Source organism: Wyeomyia smithii, chromosome 1 (assembly GCF_029784165.1).
Source record: "Wyeomyia smithii strain HCP4-BCI-WySm-NY-G18 chromosome 1, ASM2978416v1, whole genome shotgun sequence".
Taxonomy (NCBI): Eukaryota; Metazoa; Arthropoda; class Insecta; order Diptera; family Culicidae; genus Wyeomyia; species Wyeomyia smithii.
In genome coordinates, this window is record NC_073694.1 from 181,157,198 (window position 1) to 181,164,804 (window position 7,607).

General features: G+C 44.6%; 1 protein-coding gene across 1 annotated transcript in view; it reads right to left on the reverse strand.

Moving 5' to 3' along the window:
* Positions 1-6,482, reverse strand: part of LOC129719065 (uncharacterized) — a 305,280-nt gene extending 298,798 nt beyond the window's left edge. The window contains exon 1 of the mRNA XM_055670427.1: positions 5,795-6,482. The gene's annotated coding sequence lies outside the window, so the exon portion shown is untranslated. The remainder of the gene's footprint in view (positions 1-5,794) is intronic.
* Between the last annotated feature and the right edge of the window lie 1,125 nt (positions 6,483-7,607).

Here is a 7,607-nt window from a genome sequence, read left to right on the forward strand (position 1 = left end):
GCTATACACTGGTCAACGAGAGAGCAAACTGTATACGGCTCTAAAGCTCAAAATAGTTGCCCTAGATCTTTCTAGGGTTTTTAGATCTTTCAGCTATAATTTTTTATAGCTCTTTACCTATTCCTGTGCATTTCAGAGCCTCTAGAGTATGCAGAAGTGCATCAGAGTGTCGCATAGTAGTTGCTCGCCAGGTTCGTCATTTAAACGTTATGTTTATGAGAAAACCAATTGAGGTCTCTGAAAAAGTAATCTGTTCTAGGGACACCAAAAATTCACAAAAATTGTTAAAAAGCTATAATATTTCTATATATATTTTTTTTTAGGCTTTAAGGCCAAACCAGTGTTTTTTTTTATTTCAGGCAGAGGGAAAATTGGCTGCCAAACACCTGAGAGACCCACTAAAAACCCTCCAATCTCCAACCCATAATACTCTCCAAGACGACCGCTAGGTATTACTTCGGAGAGCGGCTTCTGTGTTTTGTGCAACCTCCTGGCTCTATCAAGTCTCCTAGCTAATTATCTAACTAACCTGGAGACTGGCAGTTAGCTAACACTTGCGTGTCGGTGGTCAACCTGTCGCCTGCTTTGCAACTCTAGGACTAATTAATAGGAGGCTGCACAAACCGCCCTCCAGATTTTAGGGTCTTCGTACATCCTCCGAACTAGGTTGTACTGAGTAGTGTCTGGCCCGCTTACTACCATCATGTAGCTCCGATGACATAGAAAGAAGACATGCTCAGCAGTCTATTCCGCATTCACACATTCGGGGCACATGGTGGACCCCGCATGCCCGAACCTGTGTAGATACTGCCTAAAGCAACCATGACCTGACAGGATCTGTGTCAGGTGGAAGTTAACTCCTCCTTGGCGCCTTCCGATCCATCCGAATACCTCCGGAATAAGTCGGTGCGTTCATTCATTGGACCATTCCTGCTGCCATCTGATCATCGATAATGATCTTCTGGTACCTCGTATGCTCCTTGTGTCACGTTGGTCGAAGCATTCTACGTCCTCCCTGATAGCTATGCTGATAGGCATCATGCCGGACAGGACACAGCTTGCGTCGTATGACACTTTACGAAACGCACTCGCAACCTTCAGGCTCATGAGCCTGTAGGTACTTTTCAGTTTACCATGATAACTGTTAGTAGCTAGCGCTTTAAATCACACTGGGCTCTCATACCTAGGCATGGACGAAACCACACTGGCAAGAAGTTTAAGCTTGCTGCCATACACCGCAGACCTATTCGACATCATTCGAGATACTGCTGCAATAGCCGTTGAAGAGCTCTTGCAAGCATAGTTGACGTGACTCTTAAATGTGAGCTTCAAAGATCGCTTTGAGGTGATGGTGCAGTCTCCGACTCTGACTACCGCCTGTTGCTTTGCGGTTATTCACAACCGTGGTCTCCGTCTTAAGGTGCGCGCACTTCAGTTTCCTGGAGTGCATCCAGTCCTCGAACTTGCGTATACAGTGCGCGGCCGTCAACTCGACCTCCTCGATCACCTCGCCGTAGACCTCTAGCGATATGTTGTCTGCGAAGCCGACAATCACAACTTCTACAGGAATCTTGAGTTTCAACACTCCATGACATTCCACAACACCGGTCTCAGGATAGAACCTTGTGGAACTCCTGCGGTCATTGGGACGCACTTTTGACCCTTCCCCGTGTTGTAAACAAGTACTCGATTCTGGAAGTAATTTTCCAGAATCTATTACAGCGACACCGGTACATGGATGCTCCTGAGCGCAAGCGCTATGGAGTCCCAACTGGCGCTATTGAAGGCATTCTTCACGTCAAGCGTGACGATTGAGCAATAGCGTATACTCCTGCTCTGGCGCTGGAGTGCTACCTCCGACGTCTTGGTGCCGGAGAGGATGGCATCCAGCGTGGACCTGCCCTTCCGGAAACCGAACTGGTTACTTGCCAGACCGTCCGTGTATCTCACCAATCTGTTGAGGATCTGTTGAGAGGATCTCAAGCACCATGCCCGCAGTGTCCAGCACGCAAATAGGCCTGTATGCTGATGGGTCCCTTGGCGGTTTCCCAGCTTTTGGCAGTGAGACCAAACTCTGCCGCTTCCACATGTCCGGGAAGAAGCAGTCATCCAAGCACTTCTGTATGACTGCCCGAAAACGTCCGGGGGCCGGGGGTGCCTTGCTCACCTTTAGAGAGTTGGCGATCACGATGAGTTCCTCATTCGTAACCCTAACCTCTCTCTCGATCTCGACACGGCTGTCGTCGCTCACGGATTGGAAGTTCGGCATGTTGGCCGACTCAGACCGAAAATCTGAGTTTCAAACACTACTATCTACGCAAGAAAACGATATCCGAGACCAAGGCCAAGCTGGATAAGTATTGCACCGTCGATTGTAATGATTCATAAGTGGTTTACCGAGTTTTGTTGTGGACGTACGAGCACAGTTGATGCTAAACGATCTGGGCGCCCAAAGAGATCACTACACTAAGAAACGTCGAAAAATCCATAATTCAATGTTGAATGATACGAAAGTGAAATTGAGAGAGGCAGATAATGTTGTAGTCATGCCATTGGAACGCGTGAGTAATATCGTGCATTTAGTTTTGGGTATGAGAAAGCTCTACGCGCGATGGGTGCCGCGTTTGCGCACAGTGGAACTAAAACGAATTCGTGTGACGACTTCCCAGCAGAATTTAGCATTATTTTTGCGTAAGCCGACCGAGTTTTTGCGCCGATTCATAACCATGGATGAAACCTGGATCCTTTACTACACTCCTGAGTGAACGCAAAAGGCAAAACAGTGAGTTTTTTACCGGGCCAAAGTGCTCCGAATCGTCCAAAAAGGCAGCAATGGGCCGAAAAGGTTATGGCCTCCGTATTTCGGGATGCACATGGCGTAATATTCCTGGGCTATCTTTAAAAAGTTAAAACCATAACCGGAGCATACTATTATTCATTATTGGACCAATTAAAAATCGAAATCACCGAAAAACAACCGCTTTTGAAGAAGAAAAAAAGCGCTAAATTGCATGAAATCGGCACCGTTTTCACCAGACCTGGCCCCAGCCACTGTTACTTGTTCTCTAACCTAAAGAGATGGCTCACCGGTAAGCGTTCTTACTCAAATGAGTAGCTCATAGCTGAAACTGAGGCGTATATCGGAGACCTTCCGATCTTTTACGTTCAAGACATCAACAGATAATTTTGTCTAACCGCGATGTGTGATTGAAAATTACTGCCAAGGTGAGTGATTTTTCTCACCGCTACCTAAGCAAACCACCATTCGCAAATCGCCATTCAACATAAACCTCCTCGCCAGTTAAAACGACAAACATCAATGACCATACCATCACGGATCATCATCAGCGAAGCGCGCACGGGTGCTGCCGCAATTGGATAAGGGTTTTCCAGTCACGTCTCGCAACCGAAAGAATGTTGAAAGCGTAATTTATTTCCTTCTCGCACAAAGTGTGCTGCAGCAGTTGCGACTGAGTCCGTGCGTGAAAGGTTCCCTTCCAGTCAGTTGTGTTCGTTTGGATGTTTCTTAGAATTAATCATCACAATCAACACGCCACCACCACCGACCGTCGTCAGTCGCTCGAAGTACCAACATGAAAAATTCCCTATGCGGGATATCGTTGCGCATCGATCGAAGCGTTTTGTGGCCGAATAACATGGGAAATAGTATGTTTTACAACAATTTAACTCCCGCGGGAGAAGAGAGGGAAAACTAAATTAATGACTATCTTCTTGGGCACCGTTTACATGTTTACTGTTCCGCTTCTTAATTTTGATTGACAACAAACTCAGCGCCCAAGCACTAAAAGAACGGTCATTCCCTAGGTGGGGTCAGGCGCAGGGAACCAGCCATCTGTGCCGGCAATTGGGGTTTAGAACATATGAAGTGCGAATGGGATTTTTTTGGAAGCCCGTGCCTACATTTGAATTCGGCAATTAGGGTGCATTGTTACCTGGTTGGGTTTTGATTAATCTAATGCATGGTTTGGAAAGCTATGTGGTTTCTCCTTGGAATAAACTGTCAAGTCAGCTGTTTCGAGGTCCAACTCGTTCCGATCATTAATCTTGAGCCCGGTGTGTGGTGGAGAGAAAAAAAGCAACTCTGATAAAAATCATGGCTATAAAATGAAATTTTACACACTTTTCAAAGTTTTACCGGTGGCCGGATGCCTTCTCACCTTGGTTGGGTTACAGTTTACGACCGCCTTACTTTTTTTTTGAGCAGATTGATATTTCACGGCACGTGACGATATGAGAAAAGCTTTCCTTTGGTTCGAGGAGAAGAAAAATGCGTGGGCTTAGTCGTAATACCGACCCCAAGATAGCACACGCGGAACAACTTCGCTGCAGTACACAATGGCATAATCGTAAAACGCCCGCTGCTTTGGCTGTGATTTTCTTTTCTCTTCTTAGGGTTATGGATCATGATTAGACCAGACCAAGAGTGGAGCATTTTTCAAGTCTACTAATCGCGGCATTTTTTCAGAAGAAAGCTTCCATAACTTTAAAAACTGAAATCCAGAACTTTAAAACTAATTGACACTGCTGAATACTAGAGTAATAATAAATATTGAGCTTTACAGATGAAGAAAAAAAAATCAAACTTTATATCAAAAATATGTTCTACATTTCACCTTTTTAACGACACATAGATGACCACGATCCATTACCATTAAGAAATTACAGCTGGAAATCTAACCTAAAATCTGACCGATTTCAATTTCACTTGAACGCCAGGATAGGAAACGAACACGTAGTTCTACGTCAAAACTGGTGTTGAAACTAAAGCTGAGGCTAATGACAAAATTTCATTAAAATAACATTCTTTAGTAATTATATAAACACTTTTCTGACGGCAAAAGAATGTGTCTTCACTTTCAATGGGTTCAAGGCGGCTTTGTACCTATAATAGTTTTGAAAATCTTTGAAAAAAAATATTTGTCTGCCTGTATGCAGCATAAATTTCGAGGCACCTTTATAAAAGTCAAAATAAGCATCGCCCTACTCTGAAACGACGAATGTATGCATATTCACCATTTAAAAGTTATAGTCGAATAAATCAAACAGAGCCAATATGGGGTTACTAACTAATTGAGTGAAAATGTTAACCACCCCATTTCTAACGAATAATTAATAAACGTTTAAAGATCGAAGAAGGCTTTTACGCAACCGGGAGACACCATGCTGACGACAGATGCAAAAAAGACGAACCTCGAAATTTCCCATCACTGTGGACCGGTGAATATGTTTTGTTTTTAGGTGTGTGTGTGTGTGTGTGTGTGTGTGTGTGTAAGTGTGTGTTTGGTAATAAAAGTAGCATGAGGGAAAATAAATCGAATTCTTTCGAATCTGTTTTCATGTTTTACGCCCAAGCGATCGGTTGGTTTGTTTTGCTTCCCTGCTTCTCTCGATCGACTCGAAACTCGGGCCCTGAAGCTGAACCTAGACCTCGGCGTGACTTTGACGGACACAGCACAGCCGCAGGAGAAGAATCAAACTTCGGTCGAGCCGAAAGCAAAAAAAAAAACGAAACCAAAAATCGGGTAAAAGATTTGTAGCGATGATTAGAAGGATGCCGGAAAGTTGATATTCAAACCTGCTCTGGTGCGGGCGAATCGATTGTCATGAGCAGAAGGGTTTCATGCCGGTTTTCATGGTACCTTTTCGAATATGGTGGATTGGAAACGCAACGACAAGCAGACGAAAGTGACGTTTTCTGTGATATATGAGCTGCCTCTCGAGTGCTTCACAAGAAGCTATCCGCTTATGAAGCTGCAGGAAGTCATAAACGTACCTGTTTTGAGGAGAATCAGCTGGTGCCGTTGTTTTGGAAAACTTCACCCGTTTATGCTTTGGTTTTTGACAGCTTTCAACCAAACACTATTTTCACACAATTTTCAGACGAATTGACGCGCACACAGCAGCTTATCATCCAATCACTCAGCAATTTTTCACTACTTATCAAGTGCGGTACAGCATCAAAGTAATCCACTTTTGCCGGCTGCGATTAGGCTCCACACTTCAAGGCGGCTACCAAAACAAACCGAAGGGAAAGACACCTTATCAGGCCTCCTAACCTAACTCACCACACATATCAGTGGTAGGTAATTGAATTCTCTCCCGAACACCAAACGATTGTTTCACCCTTTAATTCTTCTCCTACATCCTACATCGCATCACTCATCGCGCGCGTCTATCAAGACAGATTATAACAGAACCGATACCGCTTGCCACTGCTAATTTCAACACTCCAACACGCGGATGTAAGATTCACCACTTCTAGCATTACCATCTAAGTCACGGCATGTCTAGCAGCTTGTGGCGAGCAAAAAAAACAGGCAACAAGAACCACAACACTATGTATGACTTTCGGATTTAAAACCCGGCTTCGGACAAAAAACAAGCGCCACCCACTCTCCGCACGGTCGGTTCGAACGAGTGTCGAGGACAGACTGACAGAAGTGTCGTCCTATGCGCCGTTTAGCAGCGAGTAGTTGCTGCGACTAGAAAAAAGATCGAAGCAAACCGTTTTGACCCGGTGTAAATACAGTGCGCGAGCGGCACGTGTATTCTCTTTGGGAGAGCGCCCAACCAAAAACAGAGAGCGGACAGTGCTGTTCGGAAGTTTCAGCACATTGGTGAATTCTGTTCGAACACCTGTCATTTAAATGTTGATCTCATCTTTACGGCACCATTAGTGCGCTCCGATGAATGATCCATTCAGGCAGGACAACCACTAATCAAGGCAATTAATTAGAGGCGAAACAACTTTATGCGACGCAAAAAACATTAAACTTAACATCCAAAGGAAAGAGTTTGTTTTGATTCCGCTCTCAACTTCCGCGCGCTCCCGATAGCGGGCAGAGGAAAATGAGCGAACATAACAGAGCATACCGAACAACACAAACACACCGCGCGACATGCAAGCGGTGTCTCAAACGTAAACATAAACAGCAGTGACCTTGAGTTCCCGCGAAGAAAGCGGTAACGAAAGTGGGTACGCATTCGTTTAGCATTGGGCGATACGACGGAGAGTATCGATACTTCAGTATCGATACCCGAAGAACCAAAAGTATCCAGATACTCAAAATATCGGTCAAAAAGTATCGATACCAGAAGTATCGATACTATAGCTGAGATCATTTTTGAATTTTTGATAAATACATTTACTCAGGGTGGCCACTCTACCGGAAAAACGGGAAAAGCGGGAAAAAGCCGGGAATTTTAAATCACCGGAAAAAAAAATACGGGAAAACCGGGAAATTAGGCTTCACGCCGGGAAAATCATCCTCCTTCATGTCTGCCGCTTTATTTGTTCAACAGTTTCTGAGGAAATGTCAACATGAGACCCTGTTTATTTTATGTTTACCTAACTGGCATGATTCTGCCGGATAGGGGAAAGCTGATTGTTGGTTTCAGTTAAAGTCGACAGCGGCTTCGCGGCAAGATCTGCGTCAAATTAAATCAGGCTTGATCAGGTGGCTAAATTTACTGTTCCGTAACATATATTGTCAGATTTTGTAGAAGTCAAAAAGTTATCAGCGTCGCGGAAGCCGTATTGAAACTTTTTGTGAATAGTGTTCGACATCGCATCGGGGAGAATCCGG